Genomic DNA, 8,865 nt, shown 5'->3' on the forward strand with positions numbered 1-8,865 from the left:
AAAAAAAAAAAAAGAAAGCAGGCATTTCTGTCTTTAACATCTATTGTATCAATAGCTTTGAGAACAGTGCCAGACACAGAAGTTGTTCAGTAGGTAGATATTGAACATATAAATGAATAAATTTTATAAAAGTTCAATAAACTTAAGTCAAGATGTAGATAAATAAAAAAAAATTAATGAATGAGACCTCCTATTCTGAGAATAACAAGTTTAAGAGATTATAAAACATATGCTATTGCATTCACTGTCAAAAGAACATTTCAAGATCGATCCTGAAGTACATACTGTCTTCAATAGGATATTATCTATACATATATAAGACCTGTTAATACTGTAATTATTCAAATATAAGCACCAATCACCAAAGATGAGGAAATTTAGGATTTATATTCATTTTTGCAATCTAAAATTGATCAAACATGCAATCAAAAAGCATTAACAGTCTTTTTCTTGTGGAGACTCAGGAGTATTCTGTAAAATTTTGTTATAAGATTCTTGTCTGAGATGGTGTTACTGAAAGTTTGTTCCCAGCATGTAGATTTTCTTTCCATCCTGTTGGGAAAAGTTTTGATGTGCACAGGGATTTAACCTTTAGATGGTCCTATGCATCAATTTTATTCTAAGACTGTGCATTTCCAGTCGTATTAGGCAGTCTCTTTATACATTGGACTAGTGTTTCTAAACTTGATCCCAGTTTGTCTCTTAGGAATATTATGGTTTTGGGCTTTACTCCCAGGTCTCTGATCCACCTTGAGTTGTTTTCTGTGTATGGTGTGGGATGTGGATCCTGTTTCAGCTTTTGCAGGTGGAAGTCCAATTTTGCCAGTACCATTTGTTGAAGAGATTACCATTTCCCCATTGACTATAGATAGCTGGGTCTATTCCTGGGTTATCAATTCTGTTCCATTGGTCTATGTGCCTGTCATTGTAGCAGTACCATGCTGCTTTGGTTACCACTGTTGTATAGTAGGTTTTGAGGTCAGGGAGTGCTATGCCTCCACCCTCATTTTTGTTTCTCAGAAATGTTTTTCTTATTTGGGTTTTTTGTCTCTCCAAAAAATTTGATAATTCCCCTTTTGATCTCCTTGAAAAATGAATTTGGTATCTGGATTGGGATTGCATTGAATATGTAGATTGCTTTTGGTAGGATTGTCATTTTCACCATATTGAGTCTTCCTATCCATGAACAGGACACATTTTCCCATTTCGTTAGGTCTTTTATTGTGTTTTGTAGAAATGCTCTGTAGTTTTCTTTGTAATAGGCCTTTTGTATCTCTAATTAGGTTCACGCCCAAGTGTCTAAATTTGTGGTTGGCTATTGTAAATGGTATTGCTTTCTTTATTTCCTTGTCTGAGTTCTCTTTGTTACTGTAGAAAAATCCTATTGATTTTTGGATATTGATCTTATATCCTGCCACGCTACTAAATTGGCCTGTTAACTCTAACAGCTTTTTTGTTGAGTATTTGGGGTTTTCAGTGTACATTATTATATCATCTGCATATAGCAACAGTTCAACCATTTCTTTGCCAATCTGGATGTCTTTTATTTCTTTCTCTTGTCGTATTGCCCTAGCAAGCACTTTCACTACAATATTGAAAAGAAATGGTGACAGTGGACATCCTATCTGGTCCCTGTTTGCAAGGAGAATGTTTACAAAAATGGGAAAAGACTTGGAAAGAATTTTCACAAAGGAAGATATTCAAATGGCAAACAGACACATGAATAAATGCTCTAAATCACTGGCAATAAGAGAGATGCAAATAAAAAGCCACAATGAGGTACCATCTCACTCCAGTAACAGTGGCAAAGTTTAACAGGGCAGCAAGTAATAGATGTTGGAGAGGATGTGGTGAGACAGGAACTCTTACACATTGTTGGTTGTTGTTGTTGTTGTTATGTGCCGCCAAGTCACTTGCGACTCATAGCAATCCTATGTACAACAGCCCTACACCCTGCTCTATCCTGTGCCAATCTCACTGCCTCTGACACACCCATCCCGATTACCCAAGCCACTGAGTCAATCCACCTCATAGAGGGTCTTCCCCTTCTGCACCATCCCTCCACCCTCCCAAGGACCTCTCCCTTCTTACATGTCCAAAGTATGTCAGACGAAGCCTCACAATCGTTGCCTCCAAGGAGCAGCCTGGTTTAACCCTCTCCAGGATGCATCTGTTTGTTTTCTTGGCAGTCCATGGTACATTTAATACTCTTCTCCAGCACCACAGCTCAAAGGCATCAATTCTCCTTCTATCTCCTTAGTCATTGTCCAACTCTCTGATGCATAACAAGTGATTGCAAAGACCATAGTAGGATTGTAAAATGATGCAACCATTCTAGAAGGCAGTTTGGCATTTCTTCAAAAAGCTGAATATATAAATTCCATGTGACCCAACTATTCCACTATTTGGAGTATACCCTGAGAATATTAGAACTGAAGCACAAACTGGGATATGTGCACCAGTGTTCATAGCAGCATTATTCACCATCACAAGAACATGGAAATAGCCTAAATGTCCAACCACAAATGCATGGATTGAGTAATTATGGCCCATTCACACAGTGGAATACTATGCAACATGCAGGAGCAATAACCTTGTAAATTATTACCCAACTGGGGAGGGACTGGAGAGCATTATGCTGAGTGAACTAACTCAGCCCCACAATGATAAATATTATATAACACTGTTATTGTAGAATGAGGATAATGATCCAGGAGGGATGGGAGAGGCTGGAAGAAGAGGAATGTAGATGTGCAGAGGAAGGGGCATTAATCATTGGGATGTACAATTTGATGGGTTGGAGGGGGGTGAGGGAAATGAAAATATTTTGTTTGAATTTCTATTTGAGTTTTGTAAATAAACTAGTAGGGAAAAAAGAAGAAGCATTAACATGGCCACAACCATTGTGTTGTCCACAACCATGGATCTGTTCCAGTCAATTAACTAGGAACCTGTCTTAAAGAGGTCTTAGTGTGACCTGAATTGATCTCCTGCCTAAAGTACTAGACCGTGGTCCCACTACCTGGAAGCCTCAGCCCCTCTGCCTGGTAGCTTCAGTCCCAAAACCTGCACGCCTGAACCCACTGCCTGGAGGATCTGCCCCCACAGATACACCACTGGAACACTTCTGCCTGCTGCCTTGAAATCCTAGCCCCACCACCTGGAGGACCTAGACCTGCTGCCTGGACACCCCACTGACTCGAGGGTGACCTGCTGTCACCTCTCTGAACTGCACCAGTGACAGCAATATCACAGCAATATCACATTTCCTCTCCCTTCCCAGAGCTTGAGCTGCTTTTAGCCCTGGACACCTTGAACCTGCCTAGCCTAGTTGTAGCAGTTACCTAAGAGAGAAGGCTGTTAACTCACAGGCCATATCTCTCCCCAACTGAAGCAAGTCTTTCCTTGAGCAAAAAAGTTCAGAGAGAAACTCAGGCAAGGTAACTTTTCTGCTCTCTTCTGGAGCAGTGACTTCCTGAGGCACGGATTTCAGAATAAGAGCCTGCTAAGTCCTCAGGCATGAAAAACTCTACCACAGCATTGTCACAGAAGAAGCAGACTGCCTCACACCCTACACAAACCCAAAAGAAGATGACACCCCAAAAATGTGACACAGTATCAATGGATTTCCTGTAACCATAAATTCTGATGGAACTTTCTGACACAGGGGTCAAAAAAACAATGATTGAGTATTTTCAATGGGTAGAAAGACCCAAAGAATTATAGGACTGTGAGCAAAACTCAAGAGTAACATAAATAAAGCAATCCAAGACAATTCAGATAAAACAAACAAGGTATTAGAGGCTCTGGAAAAACAAGAAACCACAATCCAGAATTTGAGGACCAATGTTTCAGATGCTGCTAACATGTTGGAGTGACATATGAAGAGAGTTGAAGAGATAGAGCACAGAACCAGAGAAATAGAAGATAGCATTGTGACCACTGATCTGCTGGGGGAGGGATAAAGCAGAATCAAAAAGGAATGAAAAAGAAGAAAGCCAAAGATAATGTGGGGCATCATTAAGAGGAATAACATGCACATAACTGGAATCCCAGACAGCAAGAAGCAGGTAAAGGCACTGAGAAAGTTGTGAAAGAATTAGTAGGAAGAAAAACAACAACAACAAAAACAAAGCAAAACATGACATAACAAAACAAAACAAAACAACCAAACAAAAACAAAAAAACTTCCCAGGCATAACAAAGAATGAGAAAGTGTATTTTCAAGACGCTGAGTGAACACCACATAGAATAAAACTCAAAAGAAAAACACCAAGGCGTATCATTGTCAAATTTGCCAGAACTAAAGGTAAAGAGAGAATTCTGGGAGCAGCTAGGGAGAAACAAAGAATAACCTGAAAGGGAGAGCAATTAAAATTAAGTGCAGATTTCTCAGCAGAAACCATGTAAACAAGAAGACAATGGAATGGCAAAAATTGAAGACACAAAGAATACAACTGTCAACCAAAAATATTGTACTAAGCAAATCTTTCCATCAAATATGAAGACGATATCAAGATAATCTCAGAAAAGCAGAACCTGAGGGAGTTTGTAAAAACAAGACCAGCATCGCAGGAAACACTGAGAGACGTCCTTCTTACAGAGGGGTTGTAGAAAGCAGGATGGACCCAAGTAACAAGCAAAAGAACTCAACCAAAAAGAACTCAACAATATGATAGTAATAAAACCTCTCCTCTCAAAATCTCAATTAAAAAAAGTGAAAAAAACCTTGCCTGTCAATAATTTACACTAAATATGAATGGCTTAAATGCACTGCTGAAAAGAAAAAGAGCAGCAGATTGGATAAAAAGCAAATATCAATATCTGTCTATAAGAGGGACAAATGAAAAGTGAAGCTAAAGAAAGACTAGAGATAAAATTGTGGAAAAAATAAACCAAGCAAATGACAACCAGAAAAAAAGCAGGAATAGCAATATTAATATCTGATAAAATAGATTTCAAAGCACAACCATCACAAAGGACAAGGAAGGTCACTATATAATTCTTAAAGGGTCAATAGAACAAGAGGACATAACAATAATAAATATCTGTGTACCAAATGTTGTTTTTTTTGTTGTGTACTGTAGAGTCAGAACCGACTCATAGGTGACCCTTCAGTGAGTTTTCAGAGGCAGTTAATTGCACAGGAGGAGTTGACCATCCTTCTCCTGCAGAACAGCTGGTGAATTGTGTACCTTCAGGGTAGCAGCACAGCTTTTTGGCACTAAACCACGAGAGCTCCAAATGTCAGAGCTGCAAAATATACAAAGCAAATATTAACAAAGCTGAAAAATTAAATAAACAATACCACTATAGTCATAGGGGACTTTCAATATAGTACTCTCAAGACAAGATAGAACTACCAGAAAGAAACTCAACAAAGATGCTGAAGAATTAAACCATACAATAAACAAACTTGATCTCATAGATATAGACAGAACAATGCACCACCGCCCCCCCTCAAAAAAAAAAAAGCATAGTATACCTTCTTCTCCAGTGTGCATAGAGTGTTCTCCAGTTTAGATTACATTTTAGGTCACAAGGCAAGCACCAAAAAATTTTAACAAACAAACAAAACCCACAGAAATAATACAAAGCATCTCAGAACAAAATACTACAAAATTAGAAATTGATAACAAAAAGATAAAGGACAAAAAATCATACATTTGGAAGCTTAACAACACCTTGCTCTAACATGAGTGGGTACTAGAAGAAATAAAAACTGAAATTTAAAAGGTTCTTGAAACAAATGTCCATCAAAACAATCTACACAAATCTCTGAGAAATAGCCAAAGAGTAATTAATTAAAGGCCAATTTAAAGCAATAAGCATACACATCCAAGGACAAGAAAAACATGATAACTGACTCTCTAACCCAACATCTTCAACAAATTGAAAAAAAAAAAGCAAGAAAACCCAACACCCTCTAAAAAACCATGAAATTATAAAAATTAGAACAGAAATAAACTAAATAGAAAACAGAAAAACAATTGAAACTATCAGCAAAACCAGGAGTTGACTGTTCGAAAAGGTCAATTAAATCAACAAACCAAGAGCAAAACTAAAAAAGGAAAAGTCACAAATAATCCGAGTAAGAGAAGAAAAAAGACAATTTTACAATAGAACCAATTAAAGTAAAAAGGTTAACAATGGAATCTTATGAAAAACTATACTCAAATATGAAAACCTAGAAGAAATGGACAAATACTGAGAAACTCATAACCTACCTAAGATGATCAGTCTGAAACTGAACACCTTAACTGACCCATTACAAAAGAAGAAATTTAAGAGGTAATGAAACAACTTCCAATTAAAAAAAAAAAAGCAAAGCCCCGGACCAGATGAATTTACAAGTGAATTTTATCAAACATTCTGAAAAGAATTATCACCAATTCTACATAAACTATTTCAGAAAATAGATAAAAATGGAATTCTCCCAGACTCATTACAAAGCAAACATATCCTTGATACCAAAGTCAGGTAAGAACACCATCAAAATAGAAAACTATAGGCCAATCTCTCTCATGAACATGAATGCAAAAAAAATATGAATAAAATTCTGGGCAATATAATCCAACAGTACATTTAAAAAAAATTCAGCATGACCAAGTGTGGTTCATAAAAGGTATGTAAGAATGGTTCAACATAAGAAAAACGTTCAGTGTAATTCATCACGTTAACAAAGCAAAGAACAAGAACCACATGAGCCTGTCAATTGATAGAAAAGGACTTTGGTGAAATCCAATCCTGATTAAAACATTCAACAAAATAGGAAAAGAGGGAAATTCCCTCAACATAGTAAAAAGTATATAAGCAAAACCAAGAGCTAACATCATTCTTAATGGAAAAAGACTAAAGTCATTCCCTTTGAGAACAAGAAGTAGGCAATGATGCTCACTATCACCTCTCCTATTCAATATTGTATTGGAAGTCTTTGCAATAGCAACAAGACAAGAGAAGAAAAAATGAGGTATCTAAATTGGCAAAGAAGAGTTAAAATTATCTTTACATGCAGATGATATGATAGTATACTTAGAAAACCCTAAAGAAAGAAAACTGCTGGACAATATTGACAAATTAAGCAAAGTAGCAAGATCCAAGATCAACACACAAAAACCAGTTGGATTTCTCTTCAGTGAGGAAGAGATTAAAGAACTGGAGCTAACAAAAACAATATCCATCACAATAGCTAATCTCAAGATTAAATACTTGGGAGTAAATCTAACTAGAAATACAAAAGTCCTATTCAGAGAAAATCTTGGATAGGAAGACACAATATTGTGAAAATGACAACACTACCAAAGACAATTGCATGTTCAATGCAATCCCAATACAAATATCAATTCGATTCTTCAACAAGATGGAAAAAGAAAAGTTTAAATTTTGTATGGAATGGGATGAGACAGCAAATAAGCAAAGCACTCCTGAAAAAGAGAAACAAGGCAGGAGGCATCTCACTCCCTGATCTCAAATCCTACTCCATAGCTATAGTGGTCAAGACAGTTTGGTACTGGTACAGTGACAGACACATAGATCAATGGAATAGAACTGAAAACCCAGAAATCAGCTCATCTAACCTATGCTCAACTGACTTTTGACAAGGAGATGGAATCAGTTAAGTGGGGAAATGACAGCCTCTTTAACAAATGGTGTTGACAACATTGGAATACTATGTATCTGCAGAAAACTCAAGCAAGACCCACAACTCACACCATACACAGAAACGAACTCAAAGTGGATCAAGGACCTAGGACTAAAACCAAAGATTATAAACTCCATCAGAGAAAAACTTAGAAGAACTCTAGAAGTCCTAATTCACAACATGAAGAGTCTTCCAAGCATTCTGAGAAACCTACAACCAGGAGAGAATAAAATAGATGAAAAGGACCTTCTAAAAATAAAATCCCTATGTGTTGCAGACCGAGAGCAAAGTAATTTTATAATTATTAATAATGAGACATACAGCCAGAAATGAGATATAGCAGAGACCATAAAACAAGGGACCAGCAGTTCTTGACTCAAGACCCCAAGCCAAGCTTTTCTTTATCTTTATTGAAAACTATCTGGGAGTAAATCACAAAGAGAATTCAATGTAAATGAAGCCAAACTCTTTCTATTGAAAACCTTCTGCTTGACTCAGGAAGGGAGGGGTTAACAAATGCAAGAATCTGGTATACCTTTAAGGATTGCCTTGATGCCTCAGGGTGAACTCTAGCTCAGGAAGTAACACTCCCTTCTTAGGGGGCCCCTAGCTCTCTCCTGTCTGCAGGGAACAAACAGCTCATTTTCTGTGATCTGCCACAAGAGAAATCCTAATTTATTAATCTGTAATTCCTTTAATTCCTGAACAAGGGTTTTCATATAATGTTTGGTATAAAGTTTGGCTTCCCATTCCTATGCACACACAAAAAAAACAACTTCTCCAACAGGGTCAAAAGAAAAGCCACAGACTGGGGAAAAGTATTTGGTAATGACATGTCCCATAAGAGACATATCTAGACTTTATAGAATATTCCAGCACCTGAACAAGATAAAGGTAAACAGCCCAATTGAAAAATGGGATATATTCTGTCTCCATACCTTTTCAATCTGTGTGCAGAACAGATCATTCGAGATGCTGGGCTGTATGAAGAGGAATGTGGCATCAGGATTGGTGGAAGAGTCATCAACAACCTGCGTTATGCAGATGACACAACCCTGTTTGCTGAAACTGAGGAGGACCTGAAGGGCTTGCTGCAGAAGATCAAGGACTACAACCTCCTATATGGACTGAAGCTCAACATCAAGAAAACAAAGATTCTCACCACTAGGCCAATTGGACGCATCAGTATGGATGGTGAAGAGACTGAGATAGTTAACAGTTTT

The sequence above is a fragment of the Elephantulus edwardii genome, unplaced genomic scaffold (genome assembly GCF_000299155.1).
Source record: "Elephantulus edwardii isolate Elephantulus edwardi_28Jun2011 unplaced genomic scaffold, EleEdw1.0 scaffold00255, whole genome shotgun sequence".
Taxonomy (NCBI): Eukaryota; Metazoa; Chordata; class Mammalia; order Macroscelidea; family Macroscelididae; genus Elephantulus; species Elephantulus edwardii.